Raw genomic sequence first — 24,176 nt, 5'->3', positions numbered from 1 at the left:
CAGTACCTTCAAGCTGAGTGACTAACTCTGGTTCAACAAAGAGTGCAGGAGGGCAAATCAGGAGCAGCAGCAGGCATCCCTATAAATGAGGTGTCAACCTGCTGAAGCTAGAATACCGATTTGAATATCAAACATTGTAAGCAGCATGCAATACACAGAACTAAGTGATCTTATATCAAAGGGATCATATCTAAGCTGTGCAGTCTGACCCATCCAATCATGAGTGGGCATATATAATTAAACAACTAACTGGAGCAGGAACTCAGCAAATATCCACTTCTTCAGTCATGGGGAGATCAGAAAATCACTGCAAAAGATAAGGGTGAAATATGCAAGTACCTGTAGCCAGAGTCAGTAAAGTGCTCGAAGTTGTCATCAACACTGCTATCAAGCAGCACCTGTTCAGCAGTAACCTGCTCAGTGATGCCCAGTTTAGATTCCGGCAGGGTCACTCAGCTCCTGACCTCAACACAGCCTTGGGTCAAATATGGACAAAAGAGCTGAATTCCAGAGGTGAGGTGAGAGTGACAACCCTTGACATCAAGGCCGCATTTGACCGAATGTGGTATCAAGGAGCCCTGGCAAAACTGGAATCAATGGGTATTGGGGGCAAACTCTCTGCTGGTTAGAGACATACCTGGCATCTAGGAAGATGGTCGTGGTTGTTGGAGGACAGTTATCTTAGTTCCAGGACATCTCTGCAGGAGTTCCTTAAGGTAGTGTCCTGGGCTCAACCATCTTCAGTTTCTTCATCAATGACCTTCCCTCAGTCATAAGGTCAGAAGTGGGGATTTTTGCTGATGATTGCACAGTGTTCAGCACCATTCATGACTCCTCTGATACTGAAGCAGTCCATGCTCAAATAGAACAAGATCTGGACAATGCCTAGGCTTGAGCTGATAAGTGACAAATAACATTTGTGCCACACAAATGCCAGGCTATAACTATCATCAATAAGAGACAATCTAATCACCGCCCTTTAACATGCAATGGTGTTATCAGTAGAGAATCCCCACTATCAACAGCATAGGGGTTACCATTGACCAGAAACTCAACTAAACAGAGTGGCTACAAAAGCAGGTAACAGGCTAGGAATACTGCAGCAGGTAGCTCACTTCCTGATTCCCCAGAACCTACAAGGCACAAGTCAGGAGTGTGATGGAATACTCCTCACTTGCCTGCAGCTCCAGTAACAATGAAGAAGCTGACACCATCCAGGAAAAAGCAGCCTGCTTGATTGGCGCCACATCCACAAACTTCCACACCCTCCACACCAATGCTCAGTAACAGCTGTATTATCTAAAAGATGCATGGCAGAAATTCACCAAGGTCCTCAGACAGCACCTTCCAAACCCATGACCACTTCCATCTAGAAGCACAAGGGCAGCAGATACATGGGAACACCACCGTCTTCAAATTCCCCATCCAGCCGCTCGCCACCCTGACATGGAAATATATCGCCGTTCCTTCACTGTTGCTGGGTCAAAATCCTGGAATTCTCTCCCTAATGGCATTGTGGGTCAACCCACAGTTGGTAGACTGTAGCGGTTCAAGAAGACAGCTCACCGTCACCTTCTCAAGGGCAAATAGGGATGGGCAATAAATGCTGGCCAGCCAGCGATGCTCATCCTCCACAAAAAAATGACCTATAAACAAAAGTGCGAAGTGAATGATCCAACTTGGCTTCCTACTGTTGTCTGCCACATCACAGATGCTGGTCTTCAACCAATTTGACTCATTCTCTGTGAAATCAAAACATGGCTTGAAAGGCTATGGGCCTTGACACAACTCCAACAATAGTTTAGGTTCTGAGGAAGGAGCACTCAGCCTGAAATGTTAACTCTGATTTCTCTCCACAGATGCTGCCAGAGCTGCTGAGCTTTTCCAGCAGTTTCTAGTTTTGTTTCCAAAAATAGTACTGAGGAGTTGTGCTCCAGAGCTTTGTTGTATGCCCCGACAATTTATTTTAGCACAACTGCAACACCAGGATCTACCCAACCATTCTGTGGTTATGTACACCAGCATGTTTCCCCCACCCCCCCCAAGCTACTCACCATCTTGACTTCCAAATATATAACACCGTTCCTTCACTGTCACTGGGTCCAAATCCTGGAATATCCTCCTAAAGGATAATGTGGGTCAACCTACAGCACGTAGACTGCAGCGGTTCGAGAAAGCAGCTCACCACCACTTTCTTAAGGACAACTAGGGACAGACAATAATGCTGGCCCCGCCAGCTATGCTCATGTCACACAAATAAGTAAAACAAAGAGCAGGAGAAGCCCAACCCAACCAATTACTGCCAGCCGTCTAGTCTCAATCATCAGCAAAGTGATGGGATGTGTTATCGACAGTGCTATCCAGCTGAATTTACTCATTCATCCTTTGCTCACTTTGTTTTTTGCTCAGTTTGTGTTCTATCTGACCAACTCAGTTCCTGACGTCACTACAGCCTTGATGCAAATACAGACAAAAGAGCTGAGCTCATGACGGGAAGAGAGGCTATGGTCATTCAGGCACTTAACTGGACAAATTCAGGTCTATTTCTAGACAAAGAACACCATGACAGAGCTGTCAGCCAATCAAAAACGGGCTGCTCTTTATTGATCAGCAGTGTCACTGGGTGATGGTCAATGCTGCAAGTTCTACACTCACTCAATGAATTGGATTACCGATGGACGGGGAGTCTACAGGAGGGGGTTTGGCAGCGAAGGCTGGGAGGTGGGGTGGAGCTCTCACAAGGTCTGCCTTTCCAACGCCAGTTCCCTTGATCAGGCAAGAAGTGCCTCTGAATGAGGTGTTCATGCCCTGAGAACCTGCAAGCACCCCCATTAGGCTTCAGTTTTCATCCTTCCTGCTGTGGTGGGATTAGCCCCTGAAGTGTGGTTTAATAGCTAATGTAAGGTCGTCAACTGGCTGTGGTTCTTGCCATGGATTTAATTAGAGCAGTGGCTGGCAGGAAGGTGATGGGAACAAACCTACCATTGGGGTTGGCATTAAATACTACCTTTTGATGTCTGCTGGACCAATGACAATTAGCAATGGCTTTGAATAGAAAGAAGCAGCAACTTTCTTGTGTATTTCAGCACCTGATGCTTTTTTTAAAGCTCATGTTATTTTTTTAAACAGCTGTAACTAATCCAAATCTCATTCTGCAATAGATACAGACAGATGTTAAAACTACAAACACTTAAATAGAATCAAGACATTGTTTTAGAATTTGACCTTAGCTCCACTAAATATTATCAGTTGCCCTAGGCTTCCACTTTCTGACTGCATCTGGTAGTTGTTGACAGAGTTAGAAACTGATGAACTGCTTACGATGAGCTGCTTGTGCTGAATACTGTAGGCACATCAGTCTTCCTCAACATTTGAAGTGTGCATGCTTGATCACGCAGACAGTTAATCAGTTCAACTAACATGGAGATATATGAGACACAGAGACAGCAACTGAAGGCTCATGTATACTGACCTAAATGTTTGTAAAGTCTTCACCAAATAACACCAGAGACCAATTCCACAAGTCCCACACCCCTGAACGCAGCACCTATAATTTTTGACAAGGTGAGAGTGAGGGTAGTTTGCACATAGTATGTCCATGAAACACTGAAGCATTTGCATAGACATAAGTGCAGTCGCCTTAAACCAAACCAATTTTCATCACTGGAGTGTTCAAAATATGATATATGGGTATCAGAAGAATATCTGATGCTGCCAGTGGTCTTTGAAGATCATAGACTCCCTACAGTGTGGAAGTAGGCCATTCAGCTCAACAACTCTACACCAACCCTGTGAAGATTATCCTACCCAGACCATGATCCCTATGCCTGTAACCCTACATTTCCCAAGGCTAATCCACCCAACCTGCACATCCCTGGACACTATGGGCAATTTAGCATGGCCAATCCACCCAACCTGCACATGTCTGGACATTGGGCAATTTAGCATGGCCAATCCACCTAACCTACACATCCCTGAACACTATGGGCGATTTAGCATGGCCAATGCACCTAACCTGCACATCTTTGGACTGTGGGAGCACCCAGAGAAAGCTCATGCAGACACAGGGTGAATGTGCAAACTACACCCAGATGGTTGCCCTTGAGTAGAAATGAACCCAGGTCCAAGGTGCCGTGAGGCAGCAGTGCTAGCCACTGAGCCACCATGCCACCTACGCCATTCTAAGTGTAGATGTAGTACATCCTTATGGAACAATTAGGTACGATTTTGGATAGGTCCTAGGGCATCCTTGGCAAAGGTTCGATGCCTTTTGGGAGAGGCCCAGTGTCATAGAGTCATAGAGATGTACAGCATGGAAACAGACCCTTCGGTCCAACTTGTCCATGCCGACCAGATATCCCAACCCATTCCAGTCCCACCTGCCAGCACATGGCCTATATCCCTCCAAACCCTTCCTATTCATATAACCATCCAGATGCCTTTTAAATGTTGCAATTCTACCAGCCTCCACCACTTCATCTGACAGCTCATTCCATACACGTACCACCCTCTGCGTGAAAACGTTGCCCCTTAAGTCTCTTTTATATTTTTCCCCTCTCACCCTAAACCTATGCCCTCTAGTTCTGGACTTCTGTCTATTTATCCTATCCATGACCCTCATGATTTTGTAAACCTCTATAAGGTCACCCCTCAGCCTCCGACACTCCAGGGAAAACTGCCCTAGCCTATTCAACCTCTCCCTATAGCTCAAATCCTTCAACCCTGGCAACATCCTTGTAAATCTTTTCTGAACCCTTTCAAGTTTCACAACATCTTTCCGATAGGAAGGAGACCAGAATTGCACGCAATTTTCCAACAGTGGCCTAACCAATGTCCTGTACAGCCGCAACATGACCTCCCAACTCCTGTACTCAATACTCTGACCAATAAAGGAAAGCATACCAAACGTCTTCTTCACTATCCTATCTACCTGTGGCTCCACTTTCAAGGAGCTATGAACCTGCACTCCAAGGTCTCTTTGTTGAGCAACACTCCCTAGGACCTTACCATTAAGTGTATAAGTCCTGCTAAGATTTGCTTTCCCAAAATGTAGCACCTTGCATTTAGCTAAATTATACTCCATCTGTAACTTCTCAGCCCATTGGCCCATCTGGTCAAAATCCTGTTGTAATGTGAGATAACCTTCTTCGCTGTCCACTACACCTCCAATTTTGGTGTCATCTGTAAACTTACTAACTATACCTCTTATGCTCGCATCCAAATAAATTATATAAATAATGAAAAGTAGTGGACCCAGCACCGATCCTTATAGTACTCCACTGGTCACAGGCCTCCAGTCTGAAAAACAACACTCCACCACCACCCTCTGTCTTCTATCTTGGAGCCAGTTCTGTATCCAAATTGCTAGTTCTCCCTGTATTCCATGAAATCTAACCTTGCTAACCAGTCTCCCTTGGGAAACCTTGTCGAATGCCTTACTGAAGTCCATATAGATCATGTTTACCATTCTGCTCTCATCAATCCTTTATTATTTCTTCAAAAAACTTAATCAAGTTTGTGAGACATGATTTCCCATGCACAAAGCCATGTTGACTATCCCTAATCAGTCCTTGCCTTTCCAAATACATGTACATCCTGTCCATCGGATTCCCTGCAACAACTTGCCCACCACCAACGTCAGGCTCACTGGTCTATAGTTTCCTGGCTTGTCCTTACCACCTTTCTTAAACAGTGGTGCCACGGTAGCCAACGTCTACTTTTCCGGCACCTCACCTGTGACTATCGATGATACAAATATCTCAGTAAGAGACCCAGCAATCACCTCCCCAGCTTTCCACAGAGTTCTTGGATACACCTGATCAGGTCCTGGGGATTTATCCACTTTTGTGCATTTCAAGACATCCAGCACTTCCTCCCCTGTGATATGGACATTTTTCAAGATGTCACCATCTATTTCCTACATTCTATATCTTCCATGTCCTTTGCCACAGTAAATACTGATGCAAAATACTTGTCCTTTGAGATTGTTAAAGATGGACATGAATCTGTGTAAAAATGTAGGCTCACTCATGGGAATTTTCAAGTTGATTGGAACTGTTAAGCCATCTGAGGACCTACAAGTATAGTCTGCTGACATTAGCCTGAAAGCTTTCATTATAAGATTTGTGCAGCATGACTTTTTCACACAGAGGGTGGTGTGTCTATGGAATGAGCTGCCAGAGGAAGTGGTGGAGGCTAGTACAATTACAATATTTAAAAGGCATCTGGATGGGGATATGAATAGGAAGGGTTTAGAGGGAAATAGGCCAATTACTAGCAAATGGAACTAGATTTATCTGGGATATCTAGTCGGCATGGATGAGTTGGACCAAAGGCTCTGTTTCTGTGTGATTCTCTATGATTCTCTGACTGATTTCACAACTTATTAACACAGTTCACAGTTTCACTGGCAATTCCATATGCTTTCAAAATCTTTAAAGTGGGTTTCTTTTACAAATGGTTGCTTTTTTAATGTAGGGTTATGTTGTCGAATGAAGTTAAGTGTAGTAAATGGATTCATTAATAAGAATGTCTTAAATAAATAATGAATTCATCAATATAGACACTGCTGACAAAGTTTATTTTGTAGCAGCATGAGTCCTGATTTATGTCCTGAGTGGATACTAGTTGAGTTGAGATGGGGAGCTTAAGAAAAAGGGTGTTAGGGTGCAGAGATTATCACAAAGTTAGCTAAGTGACTATAAAGGTCTATGGCAAGTGTGTAGTGTGGCAATAGCAAGTCTTGGAGAGTATAAGGGGCAATGAGGGTGTGTAGAGGGGCATAGGTAGACATTGAAGGTGTGAGGTGCCCAGAGAGCATGTTAGTGGCAGAGGAGTGTGTGTAAAGGTGACAGACTATGGAGAATGGGTATTCAAGCATGGTGCGGATAGACCATAACAAGTGTGTAGTAAGATGAGGGTATGTGAGGATTGAGGGTTATTTTATTATTTTTTACCAATGTGACAAAACCCCTCTGCACCAAGACAGGCATTTCACACCCAGCAGAGCCTGCAGCTGCCTCCCCTCTGGATTCTTCCCATAAGCCCAGTTCCCGCCATCCTCTGGCCAACTCTCTGGGGCACTTTCTCATGCATTTTGAGGTTTACAAAATCATGAGGGGCATTGAAAAGGGCAAGGGTCTTTTCCCAAGGGTGGCAGAGTTTGAAAGGGTGGCATGGTGGCTCAGCGGTTAGCACTGCTGCCACAGCACCAGGGACCCAGGTTCAGTTCCAGCCTCGGGTGACTATGTGGTGTTTGCACATTCTCCCCGTGTTTGTGTGGGCTTCCTCCAGGTGCTCTCTTTTCCTCCCACAGTTCAAAGATGTGCATGTTAGGTGAATTGGCCATGGTAAATTGCCCATAGTGTTCAGGGGTGTGTGGGCTCGGTGCATTATTCAGGGGAAATGTAGAGTAATACGATAGGGAAATATGCCTGGGTGAGATACTCTTCGGACTGTCCATGTGGACTTATTTGGCCAAATGGTCTATTCCCACACTGTAGGGTTTCTATGAAAACTAGGGGATATATTTTTAAGGTGACTGGAGAAAGATTTAAAAAAGATGTGAGGGCATTTATTTTTTGCACAGAGAGTGGTTTGTGAACTGCCAGAGGAAGTGATGGATGCAGGTACAGTTACAATGATTAAAAGATATTTGGATAACTACTTGAATAGGAAATGTTTGGAGTGATATGGACCAAGCACAGGCAGGTGGGACTAGTTTAGTTTGGGAACATGGTTGGTGTGGATGGGTTGGACCGAAGGGTCTGTTTCCATGCTGTATGACTCTATAACTCTAAATTGGGTTTGCCCATCTGGGAATGTTCATGGTTGCGTACTCTAGACTCGGGAGTAAAATTTCAATCCCTTTATTAAACGAATTGTGGAATACAGATTAGGCTTGATTGTGACACAATCTGTGGTCAAACAGCCCTCAGTCACTCACCAGCGGTTTTCCCAGACAAAAACTGGAGACAACTACTTCAAATGGAGACAAACATAAGTGCATCTATATATAAAATATTGAGCCTGAGACAAACAGCTATTTTAGAATAATATTCCAAGTGCCTTTATAAGCATAAGTGCAACAGCAGGTGGAATAGATGCACTGAAGCTGGCATGTCGTAAATTCAGGAACTAGTTGCGATCCTAATATGCTCATACATATTCAGAGAAGAACTGCTTCCGTCAGAACCGGAATGATCAAATGAGTGTGGACGAGCAAACTTGTAAACAATGAGCCAAACACATTTCAAATCAGACACTTCCTTCCACCTAGCTCGTGAAAGGGTGTCAATCAGATTTTCCCCCTGCCACATCCTCCTGGGTTGACACATCACCAAACTACAGGGAGTTTCCAGTCAAGAGGTAAGGGATTTTCTGTCACATGACTAATTTTTCACAAGACTTCTGGAAGGTTTGTTCTGCAACCTCGCTCACTCTCCGACAGTGAACAAAAGCAAATTGTCAGCAGTGGTCAAGGATAATGAGTTGAAAGAGCAAAAGCTTCTGAATTCACGTAGCAAAATTTGAATAATTAAATGTCAAAGATTAACTTATTCAGATAATAGTGCAATAATTGGTTTGTACTATCTTTACCAGAGGCATCACTTGCTTTGGCTAATGAAATCATAGAATCTTTCAGTTTAGAAGCAGGCCACTAGGCTTTTAGAAAGAGCCAGGCAATGAGTTTCAGTGCTTTGCTTTATCCCCATTTCCCTGTGAATAGTTTCCTTTTTAAGTGTTCATCCAATACGTTTCTGAAAGTTAAGACTGAAGTAGTTTGTAGTAATCTTTTGTGCAGTGCATTGCAGGCCAGAACAACTCACAGCATAAAACAACTTTACATCTTGCCCCAAGGTTCATTTGCAATTATTTTGGGTCTGTGACTTCTGATGACTGACTGCCAGTCGAAATAGCTTCTCAGTATCTATTCTATCAAAACCCTTCATAATTTTGAACACCGCTATTAAATCATATGTGACCATGGAGCATGATAGCTCTATTTATCTCATCCATCTTTTTTTTTTCTCTGATTTGATCTCTAAACTGCTCTGGTTCCTGTAAATGAATTATATTCCTGATGCTATTACAACTGGTTTGGAGAAATGTCATGAATGTCATTTTAATTCAGTACCCTCGCCGGGCCTCCTAATTATATAGATCAAGATTTGACCATATATACACCCCATGCTGAATCAGGGCAATGAGGCCAGAAAATTAAATGTTGTTGTCTCTGTTCATACTAAAGTTAACTGACAACAACATATCAGTGGGAGAAAAGATGTAAAATATCAGTGCAGTTTTGCCAATACAAAAGGTCTTGCTAGGTCAGTCATGTAGGACGTTGTGAGTTTATGTTCCACCTACACAAGCAATCTAGATTGAGCCTTATGTGCCTTCCTGACAGAACACTATACTGTTGGAGATACTTTCTGATGAGGCACAAGTTCATTCTTCCTGCTGTGTCATCATTCTACTGATGCACAATATCAGAAACACGTAGGCTGATGCATGTTCTTCAGGCATTCCTAAGATACAAAGGAAATTAAAAATGTCACACTTCTGAGGTAGGGAAGGTGTAGTAAGCTTCTGTTCCTCACAGATATGAACTACATGTTTCAATTGCAGTCAATGACTCCTCTGTCCCTGACTCCAAAAAGAAACAAATACAGTCAGATATTTTAAAGTCACAAAACAATACACTGAATGTTATATACTAAGGGGCCCTCTTGTGGTGCAGATGTAGTGTCCTGACCCCTGGACCAGGAGGCCCATGTTCAAGTCCCACCTGCTCCAAAGCTGTGTAATACATTTTCCGAGCAGTTTGATTAGGAAAACTAGATTAGTAAAATTAACAGCACAAATAAAATCAGTTTAGCTCAGCAGATTGTTAGAAGTCTTTATATGTAATCTCACTTCTGAATCAGAGAGCCATGGGTGCAAATCCCATTCCAAAGACCTATGCACAATATCTAGGCTTACAGTCAGTGCGGTGCTCAGTGAGTGTTGCACTGTGGAGCTGCTTTCTTATAGAAGAGCCATTAGTTTAAGGTTCTGTTTGTTCTGTTAGATTTGTAAAGGAGATCTCATGGCACCATTTAAAGAAGAATTCCAGGTTATTCTCCCTAAACCCCTGGCCAATATTTAGCCCCAAATCAACATTACCAAAAAAAAATTGCAGGAATTCCAAAAGAAAAGCAGAAATATTCAATATGTTTGGGTGATTAATCAAAATAATATCAGTGGAATTTCCAGTGCAGTATCATCTTCCGTTTTAGAGTGAATAACACTTTACATTCGTCAATCCCACTATTATTCGTTTAAGTTTAAATTCCACAGTAAATCAACTCATCTACTGAATGAATATAAATTTAAGTGATTCAACAGGTAGTCTAATATTTATGTACTCATACAGTAGTAAAGCTATTCATCTAACTGGTTATATGTGTAAACTAAACCATTTGCTCATTAACAAATCTGGGAGAACTAAAATGCCTTATCTTAACTGCTAGTTTGATTCTATGGAGGCAGGGGAGGTGCAGTCCACTACGATATTGCTTAAGTTACGTAAGTCATGAAACTACATAAAATGTGGCTACAGATTCCACTGTGATGCTAAAGCAGTGTTTCACAAAGAACATCATCTGATAACATTGGTGGACAAAGGGAATCATTCTATCAAATTCAGCAACACTACCTTTTCAAACCATTTGACTGTATTCTTCTGTGGGAAATGGGTATTCTTGTAGAATTGTTTGGGAAAATGGACAATTAAAAATACTCTTGTTCAATTAGCTACATTTCAACTGTTTTGGTGAAATGCCTTGTATGTTAATTCAAAATCTAATAGATGCAATTTTAAACATGTGTTTATGTAAAATGGATCAAATCTACCTGGTAATTACATTGCAATTATAAATCTAATTTATTACTATTCATTTCTTTTCATGCTTCAAATATGGCTCCCACTACATTCTGCACTTGGTGAAAGTGAGGACTGCAGATGCTGGAGATCAGAGTTGGGAGTATGGCGCTGGTAAGGCACAGCAAGTTAGGCAGCATCTGAAAAGCAGGAGGATAGAAGTTTCGGGCAAAAGCTTGTGGGTCGGGGCTGAGAGATAACTGGGAGGGGGGGTGAGGTTTGGGGGAGGTAAGTGGATAAAGGTGAGGGAGAAGGTGATAGGTCAGAGGAGGCAGTGATGAATGGGTCTGGAGGGCAGGGCGGAGTTGGAGGCTTGAGACTGGGATAATGTGGGGGGAGGGGAAATGAGGAAGCAGTTGAAATCCACATTGATCCCATGTGGTTGCAAGATCCCAAGGCAGAAAATGAGGCGTTCCTCCTCCAGGCGTCAGGTGATAACAGTTTGGCGGTGGAGGAGGCCCAGGGCCTGTATGTCCTTGAACGTGGATTCTCCTGCTCCTCGGATGCTGCCTGACCAGCTGTGTTTTTCCTGCACCACACTCTCGACTACATTCTGCACTTGCCAACCTCCCATATCTCTTCTTTTCTTTTCATAAGTCAACACTCACCTTAAAAGTAATTTAATGCATGGGATGTGGGTGTCACTGGCTGGGTCAGCATTTAGTGCCATACTCTAACTGCCCTTGAGAAGTGGTGGTGAATTGCCTCCCTGAACTGCAGAAATCCATCTGGTGGTCAGTGGGCCCATGATGCAGTTTATGAAGGAATTCCAGGAATTTGACCCAGTGGTTTGAAGGAACGATGATATATTTTCAAGTCAGGATGGCGAGTGGCTTGGAGAAGGACTTGCAGGTGGTGGTGTTGCCTTGGTTATGCTGCCCTTGACTTTCTAGATGGTAGTGGTTGTGTGTTGGGAAGGTGTTGTTTGAGGAAACTTGGTTGTTTTCTGCATGGCAGCTGTTGCTGAGCATCTTTGATGGAGGGAGTGAATGTTGGGGTGTCAATCCAGTGGGCTTGTTTGCTTTTGTATGGTTGCAAGCTTCTTGACTGTTGCTGGTGTGGTACTCATCCGGGAGTAATCCAGCACACTCCTGACCTTTGCCTCTTAGATGGTGGACAGGTTTTGGGGAGTCAGGTGGTGAGTAACTTGCTACAGGATTCCTAGGCTCTGACTTAGCTCTTAAAGCCATAGTACTTACATGGCTGATCGAATTGAGTTTTTGCCAATGGTCCTAGGATGTTGTTGGATTTAGCAATAATAATGAAACATCTAGATATCAAACCTACAGCTCAGCGAGCAAACCTACACCCTAAATAATAATGAAATTGAATGTGAAGGAGACATAATCAGATTCTCTATTCTATAAACAGGAAGAAGGTGTTCATTTTTGACCTAAGACCCACACAGGATATTTCTCCAACACAATAGATACCAGATGACTGTAAGATCAGAGCCCTTATCCTGTTTGGGAGTTGAAATATACATCTTCTCTGTCTGTAGGGTGCAGCATTAAGGGAGCGACCTCCAAGGTAAGATATTCCTTTATAAATAATCAAAACCTTTGGGGTAATATTTAATGAATTAACATTTTCCAAGGCAGAAAGGTCCATGCAATAAGATTTGACACTAGCAGGACAGCAAATGTTGCTTCTTTGAATTATTAAAAAATTTGAAATGGGTCATGTTCATTTCTGTGCCACATCACAGATTGTGAAAATTAACCATCGAATTTTGTTGAGGATGAGTAAATTGTTAAATCTGAAACTGAAAACTGTTTAAACCAGTTTGGATTACAAAGCTGAATACCATGAGTTGGCCCAGTTTAAATGTCGATGGTACAGATGTGCCTTTAAAAAATGTCACCAGAGTAATGGTGTATATGTGCCCCAGCAGTGTTCATCATCAGTGTCTCTGGCAATTGGTCAGTTTTGGCTGGGCTTTTTTTTTTTAACATTTTGATACATCTGTTAATGAATTGTTTCTCATTCCAGAGTTTCCAATGGGCTTCTGATTGGTCAAAATTCTGGAATTTCCTCTCTAATGGCACTGTGGCTATGTAATAGACTGTAATGGCTCAAGAACGTAGCTCACCACCAAGATCAATTTGGGATAAGTGAACAAATGCTGGTCCAGCTAGTGATGCCCACATCCCATTTCCCTGGAATTATGTAGGAATAATATGGTGAGGGAAAAATGAAATTGATTCTCCAGCAGTCTGTCTTCTGCTGTGTGAATATTTCCATTTGAAGGAGTGCTTTACTGGTTTTTCATATTTCCCATTAGAAGCTGAGGCTCTATCTGGCTGAAACCATCACTCTTTTTCCAAGACTAATCCATATAATGGGACCGGGAACTGTAAGGAGAAAGTGAGGACTGCAGATGCTGGAGATCAGAGCTGAAAATGTGTTGCTGGAAAAGCGCAGCAGGTCAGGCAGCATCCAAGGAGCAGGAGAATCGACGTTTCGGGCATAAGCCCTTCTTCAGGAATGAGGAAAGTGTGTCCAGCAGGCTAAGATAAAAGGTAGGGAGGAGGGACTTGGGGGAGGGGCGTTGGAAATGCAATAGGTGGAAGGAGGTCAAGATGAGGGTGATAGGCCGGAGTGAGGGTGGGGGGCGGAGAGGTCAGGAAGAAGATTGCAGGTTAGGAAGGCGGTGCTGAGTTCGAGGGATTTGACTGAGACAAGGTGGGGGGAGGGGAAATGAGGAAACTGGAGAAATCTGAGTTCATCCCTTGTGGTTGGAGGGTTCCTAGGCGGAAGATGAGGCGCTCTTCCTCCAACCGTCGTGTTGCTATGGTCTGGCGATGGAGGAGTCCAAGGACCTGCATGTCCTTGGTGGAGTGGGAGGGGGAGTTGAAGTGTTGAGCCACGGAGTGGTTGGGTTGGTTGGTCCGGGTGTCCCAGAGGTGTTCTCTTAAACGCAAGTAGGCGGCGTGTCTCCCCAATATAGAGGAGGCCACATCGGGTGCAGCGGATGCAGTAAATGATGTGTGTGGAGGTGCAGGTGAATTTATGGCGGATATTTGTGGCAGCTCGTGGATACCTCCTCCTACTGCCCCCTTGATCATGACCCCATCTCCCACCACCAAACCATCATCTCCCAGACCATCCATAACCTTATCACCTCAGGGGATCTCCCATCCATCGCCTCCAACCTCATAGTCCCACAACCCCGCACTGTCCGTTTCTACCTCCTGCCCAAAATCCACAAACCTGACTGCCCCGGCCGACCCATTGTCTCAGCCTGCTCCTGCCCCACCGAACTCATCTGTGCATACCTCGACACGGTCCTGTCCCCCTTAGTCCAAGAACTCCCCACCTACGTTCGGGACACCACCCACACCCTCCACCTCCTCCATGATTTTCGCTACCCCGGTCCCCAACGCCTTATCTTCACCATGGACATCCAATCCCTGAACACCTCCATCCCCCATCACGAAGGACTCAAAGCCCTCCGCTTCTTCCTTTCCCACTGTACCAACCAGTACCCTTCCACTGACACCCTCCTTCGACTGACTGAACTAGTCCTCACCCTGAACAACTTCTCTTTCCAATCCTCCTACTTCCTCCAAACCAAAGGAGTAGCCATGGGCACCCGCATGGGCCCCAGCTATGCCTGCCTCTTCGTAGGATATGTGGAATAGTCCATCTTCCGCAGCTACACTCGCACCAACCCCCACCTTTTCCTCCGCTACATCGATGACTGTATCGGCGCTGCCTCGTGCTCCCATGAGGAGGTTGAACAGTTCGTGCACTTTACCAACATCTTCCACCCCGACCTCAAATTCACCTGGACTATCTCAGACTCCTCCCTCCCCTTCCTAGACCTTTCCCTTTCTATCTCGGGCGACCGAATCAACACGGACATTTACTATAAACCAGCCGACTCCCACAGCTACCTAGACTACACCTCCTCCCACCCTGCCCCCTGTAAAAACGCCATCCCATATTCCCAATTCCTTCGTCTCCGCTGCATCTGCTCCCAGGAGGACCAGTTCCAATACCGTACAACCCAGATGGCCTCCTTCTTCAAAGACTGTAATTTCCCCCCAGATATGATCGACGATGCCCTCCACCGCATCTCCCCCACTTCCCGCTCCTCCGCCCTTGAGCACCGCCCCTCCAATCGCCACCAGAACAGAACCCCTTATGGTCCTCACCTACCACCCCACCAACCTCCATATACATCGTATCATCTGTCGTCATTTCCGCCACCTCCAAACGGACCCCACCACGAGGGATATATTTCCCTCTCCTCCCCTATCAGCGTTCCGAAAAGACCACTCCCTCCGTGACTCCCTCGTCAGGTCCACACCCCCCACCAACCCAAACTCCACTCCCGGCACCTTCCCCTGCAACCGAAAGAAATGCAAAACTTGCGCCCACACCTCCCCCCTTACTTCCCTCCAAGGCCCCAAGGGATCCTTCCATATCCACCACAAATTCGCCTGCACCTCCACACACATCATTTACTGCATCCGCTGCACCCGATGTGGCCTCCTCTATATTGGGGAGACACACCACCTACTTGCGGAATGTTTCAGAGAACATGTCTGGGACACCAGGACCAACCAACCCAACCACCCCGTGGCTCAACTCTTCAACTCCCCCTCCCACTCCACCAAGGACATGCAGGTCCTTGGACTCCTCCATCGCCAGACCATAGCAACACGACCGTTGGAGGAAGAGCGCCTCATCTTCCGCCTAGGAACCCTCCAACCACAAGGGATGAACTCAGATTTCTCCAGTTTCCTCATTTCCCCTCCCCCCACCTTGTCTCAGTCAAATTCCTCGAACTCAGCACCGCCTTCCTAACCTGCAATAGAACATAGAACATAGAACATAGAACATAGAAGAATACAGCGCAGTACAGGCCCTTGGGCCCTCGATGTTGCGCCGATCCAAGCCCACCTAAACTACACTAACCCACTATCCTCCATATACCTATCCAATGCCCTCTTAAATGCCCATAAAGAGGGAGAGTCCACCACTGCTACTGGCAGGGCATTCCATGAACTAACGACTCGCTGAGTGAAGAACCTACCCCTAACATCAGTCCTATATCTATCCCCCCTTAATTTAAAGCTATGCCCCCTTGTAATACCCGACTCAATACGCGGGAAAAGTTTCATACTGTCGACCCTATCTAACCCCCTAATCATCTTGTACACCTCAATCAAGTCACCCCTAAACCTTCTTTTCTCTAGTGAAAACAGCCCCAAGTGCCTCAGTCTTTCCTCATACGATTTTCCTTCCATACCAGGCAACATCCTGGTAAACCTCCTCTGCACCCGTTCCAATGCCTCCACATCCTTCCTATAGTATGGCGACCAAAACTGCACACAATATTCCAGATGCGGCCGTACCAGAGTCTTATACAACTGCATCATGACCTCAGGACTCCGGAACTCAATTCCTCTACCAATAAAAGCCAGTACGCCATATGCCTTCCTCACCGCACTATTTACCTGGGTGGCAACTTTCAGAGATCTGTGTACATGGACACCAAGATCCCTCTGCTCATCCACACTACCAAGTATCCGACCATTAACCCAGTACCCCATCTTTTTGTTATTCTTCCCAAAGTGAATCACCTCGCACTTAGCTACATTGAATTCCATCTGCCACCTTTCTGCCCAGCTCTGCAGCTTCTCTATATCCTGCTGTAACCTGCCACATGCTTCCTCACTGTCAACAACTCCTCCGACTTTCGTATCATCCGCAAACTTGCTCACCCAACCTTCTAACCCCTCTTCCAGGTCATTTATAAAAATGACAAACAGCAATGGTCCCAAAACAGATCCTTGCGGAACACCGCTAGTGACGGCACTCCATGAAGAAACTTTGCCATCAACTACTACCCTCTGTCTTCTTCCATCCAGCCAATTCCTAATCCAAACCTCCAACTCACCCTCAATGCCATATCTCCGTATTTTCTGCAGTAGCCTACCATGGGGAACCTTATCAAACGCCTTACTAAAATCCATATATACCACATCTACCGCTTTCCCCTCATCAACCTCCTTCGTCACCTTTTCAAAGAATTCAATAAGGTTTGTGAGGCACGACTTGCCCTTCACAAAACCATGCTGACTATCCTTGATCACATTATTCCTATCTAGATGTGCATAAATCCTATCCCTTACAATTCTCTCTAAGACTTTGCCCACAACAGAAGTGAGACTCACCGGCCTATAGTTACTAGGGCTATCCCTACTCCCCTTTTTGAACAAGGGAACCACATTTGCTATCCTCCAGTCTTCTGGGACTACTCCTGTAGACAAAGAGGACATAAAAATCAAGGCCAATGGCTCTGCAATCTCCTCCCTTGCTTCCCAGAGAATCCTAGGATAAATGCCATCAGGCCCAGGGGACTTATCTATTTTCACCTTTTCCAGGATTTCCAACACCTCTTCTCTACATACCTCAAAGCCATCCATTCTACTTATTTGTGCCTCAGTATTCTCATCGACAACAATGCCCTGTTCCTGAGTGAATACTGAAGAAAAGTATTCATTCAGTGTCTCCCCAATCTCTTCCGCCTCCACACGCAACTTCCCCCTACTATCCTTGACTGGACCTATTCCTACCCTAGTCATTCTTTTATTCCTAACATACCTATAGAAAGCCTTAGGGTTTTCCCTAATCCTATCTACTAAGGACCTTTCATGTCCCCTCCTTGCTGCTTTTAGCTCTCTCTTCAGGTCCTTCCTGGCTACCCTATAACTCTCAATCGCCCCAATTGAACCTTCACGTCTCATCTTGAGATAGGCCGCCCTCTTCCATTTAACAAGGGATTCCAATTCCTTATTAAACCACGGCTCCCTCGCACGACCCTTTCCTTCCTGCCTGACAGGTACATAATTATCAAGGACACTCAATAGTTGCCCCTTGAACAAGTTCCACATATCATTTACACTCTTGCCTTGGAGTCTACTTTTCCAAGCCACACATCCTAAGTCATGCCTCACCGCATCATAATTTCCCTTACCCCAGCTATAATTCTTGCCCTGTAGTACACACTTATCCCTCTCCATCACGAGTGTAAAAATCACCGAATTATGGTCACTATCCCCAAAGTGCTCACCTACCTCTAATTCTAACACCTGGCCTGGTTCGTTACCCAGAACCAAATCCAGTATGGCCTCACCTCTTGTTGGCCTGTCTACATATTGTGTCAGGAAACTCTCCTGCACACATTGAACAAACACTGACCCATCTAACGAACTTGAGCTATAGCTTTCCCAATCAATATCAGGAAAGTTAAAGTCCCCCATAACAACCACCCTATTACTGTCACTCATCTCCTGAATCACCTTCCCAATCCTTTCTTCAATGATTCTAGGACTATTAGGAGGCCTGTAAAAGACTCCTAACAGGGTGACCTCACCTTTCCTATTCCTAACCTCAGCCCAAACTACCTCAGATGGCAAGTCCTCATCCATCGTCCTTTCCACCGCTGTAATACTATCTTTGACAAGCAATGCCACACCTCCCCCTCTTTTACGCCCACCTCTAAACCTACTAAAACATTTAAATCCCGGAACCTGCAACAGCCAATCCTGTCCCTGTTCTAGCCATGTCTCCGTAATAGCCACAACATCGAAGTCCCAGGTACCAACCAACGCTGCAAGTTCACCTACCTTATTTCGTATACTTCTTGCATTGAAGTATACACACTTCAAGCCACTTCCCTGTTTACAGGCACCCTCCTTGGAAATTGATGCCATGTTCCTCACCTCCCTACACTCCAGGCCCTGCACCCTGAAGCTACAATCTGGGTTCCCATGCCCCTGCCGAGTTAGTTTAAACCCCCCCCAAGAGCACTAGCAAACCTCCCCCCAAGGATACTGGTTCCCCTCAGGTTCAGGTGTAGACCATCCTGTTTATAGAGGTCCCACCGTCCCCAGAAAGAACCCCAGTTATCCAAAAACTGGAACCCCTCCCTCCTGCACCATCCCTGAAGCCACGCATTTAATTGTTCTCTCTCCCTATTCCTCGAATCTCTATCACGTGGCATGGGTAACAAACCAGAGACAACAACTCTGTTTGTTCTAACTCCAAGCTTCCAACCTAGCTCCCTGAAAGCCTGTCTAACATCCTCAGCACTCCTCCTACCTATGTCGTTGGTGCCAATGTGGACCACGACTTCGGGTTGCTCCCCCTCCCCCTCCAGGACCCGGAAAACACGATCAGAGACATCACGTACCCTTGCACCTGGGAGGCAACATACCAAACGTGAGTCTCTCTCGTTCCCACAAAACCGCCTATCTGTGCCACGAACTATCGAGTCCCCAATTACTACTGCTCTGCTCTTCTTCACCCTTCCCTTCTGAGTAACGGGGACAGGCTCCGTGCCAGAGACCTGAGCCCCGTTACTTACCCCTGGTAAGTCATCCCCCCCACAAGTATCCAAAACGGTATACTTGTTCTTGAGGGGAATGGCCGCAGGAGGTCCCTGCACTGGCTGCTTCCTCCCAGTCCCCCTCAATCTTCTTCCTGACCTCTCCGCCCCCACTCCCACTCCGGCCTATCACCCTCACCTTGACCTCCTTCCACCTATCGCATTTCCAACGTCCCTCCCCCAAGTCCCTCCTCCCTACCTTTTATCTTAGCCTGCTGGACACACTTTCCTCATTCCTGAAGAAGGGCTCATGCCCAAACGTCGATTCTCCTGTTCCTTGGATGTTGCCTGACCTGCTGCGCTTTTCCAGCAACATATTTTCAGACCTGGAACTGTAACCAAAACAACTCACTGCCAACTACTTAATCTGGTATAGCTTTGGCTTTTAGGAATGCTAAGATTTCAAAGCTGCCAATCATACACACAAATGGACAAATCATGTAGCACAACAATCTCTCCTTCAATGTCAGCAAGATGAAGGAGCTGGCCATTGACTTCAGGAAGCAGAATGGAGGACACTCCCCTGTCTGTATCAGTGGTGCTGAGGTAGAGATAGTTAAGACCTTCAGGTTCCTAGGGGTGGATGTATATTTGAATTGTTCAGCTCCCTCACAGAAACTGGTGAAAACCTAACATTCCAGCTTGGTTTAAGAGTCGCCATTGTCAGCTGTCCCTCGAGCTGAGGAGGATGTCTACTAAGAATAGTGGGTTTTTGTTTTTTATTGATTTGATTTGTAATTGGCGCATGTACTGAGATACGGTTGAAATTATTGTTTTGGGTGCTATCCAGATAAATCATACCTTACATAAGTATATCAGGATAATAGAATAGAACGAAGAATATAGTGTTACAGCCACAGAGAAGGTGCAGAGAAAGATCAACTTAAGTATATGGGAGGTTCATTCAAAAGTCTGACAACTACGGGGAAAGACGCTGTTCTTTTTTTTAGATTCCCTACAATGTGGAAACAGGCCCTTCGGCCCAACAAGTCCACACCAACCCTCCGAAGAGCAACCCACCCCGATCCATTTATCTCTAACTAATGCACCTAACACTAAGGGCAATTTAGCATGGCCAATTCACCTGACCTGCACGTCTTTGGACTGTGGGAGGAAACCGCAGCACCCGGAGGAAACCTACGCAGACACAGGGAGAATGTGCAAACTCCACACAGACAGTCACCTGAGGCTGGAATCGAACCTGGGACCCTGGTGCTTGAATCTGTTGATTTGTGTTTTCAAACTTTTGTGTCTTCTGCCCAACAGAAGAGAGTGAGAGAAGCATAAGCAGGGTGGGAGGGGGCTTTGATGATGGTGGCTGCATTCCCAGGGCAGCAGGAAGTGTAGCCAGAGTCAGTGAATGGAAGGTTGGTTTGTGTGATGGACTGGGCTGCATTCACAACTCTCTCTAACTTCTTGTGGTCTTGGGCAGGGCAGTTGCCATACCAAGGTGTGACACATTTGGATAAGATGCTTTTGATGGTGCATCTATAAAAATTAGTCAGAGTCATTGTGGACATGCTGAATTTCCTTAGCCTCCTGAGAAAGTAGAGGTGTTGGTGTGCTTTCTTGACCATAGCATCGATATGCACAGACCAGGACAGATTGTTGGTGACATCCACCCCTAGGAACCTGAAGGTCTTAACTATCTCTACCTCAGCACCACTGATACAGACAGGGGAGTGTCCTCCATTCTGCTTCCTGAAGTCGATGGCCAGCTCCTTCAACTTGCTGACATTGAAGGAGAGATTGTTGTCTTTACACCATACCACAAAGCTCTCTATCTCTTTCCTGTACTCTGTCTCACAGTTGTTTGAGATCTGACCTACTTTGGTGGTGTCATCAGCAAATTTGTAAATGGATTTAGAACTGAATTTGGCCACACAGTTGTGAACATGTAAGGACTATAGTCAGGGGCTGAATATGCTGCCTTGTAGGGCACAGGTGTTGAGAGTTATTGTGGAGGAGGTGTTGTTTCTTATCCTAAGTGATTGCGTTCTGTGGGTCAGGAAGTCAAGGATCTAGTTGTAGAGAGAGGAGCAGAATCCTCGATCTTGAAGTTTGGAGATGAGTTTTGTTGGAATGATGGTGTTGAAGGCAGAGCTAAAGTCAACAAGCAGCAGTCTGACCTAGGTGTTCTTGTTATCCAGATGTTCCACAGATGAGTGTAGGGCCGGGAATGGTGTCTGCTGTGGATCTACTGTGACAGTGGGCGAATTGTAGTGAATCAAGGCAATCCGGGAGGTTGGAGTTGATGTGCGCCATCTTGAAACCTCTTGAAACACTTCATAATGATGGATGTCAGAGTCATCAGATGATAGTCACACTATTCTCTGGCACCTAGATGATAGTGGTCTTCTTGAAGCAGGTGGGCACCTTACATCGGAAAAAGGAGAGGCTAAAAATGTCTGCAAATAATCCCACTAGCTGGTCCTTGAAGGATCTGAGCCAGCGTCTCCATCTGGGCCACTTGATTTCTGTGGATTCCCTCTCAGCAAGGCCAATATGACCTTTGCAGTGGTGACTGAGGGAACAGCTGCACCCGTGGCTGTTGGGACAGGTGACATTATTTCCCTGACCTTCTGTAAAACAAGCATAGAGATGCATAGAGCTCAGTGGGGAGGGTGGCATTGTTGCCTTGGGTCTTCATCTGACTGAAGAAGGTGATTCTTTGGCCTCCAGATCTTTGTGCACGGGAAGGCAGGACACCTATGATGTAGTGGAATGCTAGTCCATGGGTAAGAAGCAGGCAGACTGGTTGCTTGGGGAGCCACATGTTAAGATGAGCATGATTCTGCCGATACCTTTTTTAAACCTCTGCAGCTTTTTGAAGAACTGAAGGCCATATCTACTGTCTGCTCCCACTACACTGAGGGTTGTAGCTAGTGTGAGTCCCCATTTTTCTGAGGAAATTCTATCTTTTAAAGTTTCCTTAAATTTCAGTTGGATGCGGCCTCAAATGTTAAATTTTGATAACCAAACTCAGACGAGAGTGGTTACCTTCGGTGGAAGGTTTCCTTGCTCCATTGGCAGAAGATGTTTGAAATAGTCCCTTTGCTAATCCTTCACTCTAACATTTCAGCAGCGCGGTGACTATCAGGCGATATACCAGTGGATCTAAGTTGGAAAGACTGGTGTGTTCTTTTATGTACCCTCAAGCTGCCATGCAGATGACTCAGTCCCTAGGCCAGTATGAAATGGATGGATTTCAATAGATCCCGGCAAGCTGCTCAATTGCATTAGATAAACCAGGCTGACAGCTGAACATCAACACTGTGTGCCTTCCGAAAGAAAGGTGCAGCATACCTATGTTATCTCAGTATCTAAAACATTGGAAGGATATTGTGAAACTTGAAAGGGTTCAGAAAAGATTTACAAGAATTTTTGCCACGGCTGGAGGGTTTGAGCTACAGGGAGAGGCTCAATAGGCTGGGGTTGTTTTCCCTGGACCGGCAGAGGCTGAGGGGTGACCTCACAGAGGTTTATAAAATCATGAGGGGCATGGATAAGATAAATAGATAAAGTCTTTTCACCAGGATAGGGGAGTCCAAAACTAGAGGGCATAGGTTTAGGATGAGAGGGGAAAGATCTAAAAGAGACCCAAGGGGTAACCTGTTCACGCAGAGGGTCATAGGTGTATGGAATGAGCTGCCAGAGGAAGTGGTGGAGGCTGGTGCAATTGCAACATTTAAAAGGCATGTGATGAGAATATGAATAGGAAGGATTTGGAGGGATATGGGCCGGGTGCTGGCAAATGGGACTAGGTTAGTTTGGGATATCTGGTTGGCATGGACAAGTTGGGGTCTGTTTCCGTACTGTACATCTCTATGACTCTATTAGGAATCTTATGGCTATTCACAAGTCACTTTACCATTTTATCTTGATATTATACAGTGAAGTTACACACCAGATCAATGGGTGCATGTGATTGGGTGTTAGGTGTGACAAATGAAGCGGAATCACAAATCCAAAATATTTGTTTGACACTCAGTCTAGAATTCTAATTTAACCGCTTAAATGCCTTTGTGTCACTTGTTTGATTCTTGGCCTCTGACACTGATTTTATTTCTTCCAGGGTACTGAGGACACTTCATCAATAACGCCCTGCTGTTGTCAATAGATAAGAGCAGACTTGTGACACCGTTTTGAACAATTCACACGAGACTTGACTGCACACAGCATCATAACAGGAAGTCCCACATTTCATTTATGAGAAAAATGAATTGATCCAAAGACAAAACAAGTGTGCAGATAGCATCTTCTGTGGGAAATGATGGGAGGAAAAAGGAGTTATGAAGAGGTCCACAGCTGACAAAGATAATGGAGAACTGTGACATTGAAAATGCAAACCACAAGCACTCAAAATGACAAATAAAATTCTGTCAACGTCAATATTTCTTGCACGTTTCATGGTTTCCTGTTGTCCTGTTGTCCTATTGTCCAGAAGCAAATGTAAAGAACATAGAGTTCTTGGTAAATATTGAAACATAGAAAACAATAAGCAGTACTGTTCAATGGAAACTGTAAATGTATTCAACAGAATGCAAGAATAACTGCACTATAATAGAAGAACCAAACTGTGAGATTCCCCCCACCTGACTTGGGCCTCAGCAGTTTAATTTAATGCTGCTGCTGGTGAGATATCAATGTTGTTATAACCTTCCATGGTTTACTGTCACTCCTCATTCATGTCCCAAGGTGAAACCTCTCCCAGTCCATGGTAATATTGCATTGTTGTTATTTTCCAACAACTGATCTGCAAAAAAACTTGAATAGGACTTAAATTCCAGAAGTGATGTTAGAGTGACTGCCCTCAACATCAAGGCTGCATTTGATTGAATATGGCAT

The 24,176-nt window shown here is 45.2% G+C and overlaps 1 long non-coding RNA gene across 1 annotated transcript; it reads left to right on the top strand.

The window, feature by feature from the left end:
• The first annotated feature begins 9,785 nt into the window (after positions 1-9,785).
• On the top strand, positions 9,786-23,720 carry LOC122564385 (uncharacterized). The gene is made up of 2 exons (XR_015752785.1): positions 9,786-11,038; positions 23,404-23,720. It is a non-coding gene; the product is annotated as an uncharacterized LOC122564385 (long non-coding RNA).
• The last annotated feature ends 456 nt before the right edge of the window (positions 23,721-24,176 follow it).

This window comes from Chiloscyllium plagiosum, unplaced genomic scaffold (assembly GCF_037043375.1).
Source record: "Chiloscyllium plagiosum isolate Xiang-an unplaced genomic scaffold, Cpla_swu_hap1 HiC_scaffold_34, whole genome shotgun sequence".
NCBI lineage: Eukaryota > Metazoa > Chordata > Chondrichthyes > Orectolobiformes > Hemiscylliidae > Chiloscyllium > Chiloscyllium plagiosum.
This window is presented reverse-complemented; position numbering and strand designations above follow the sequence as displayed.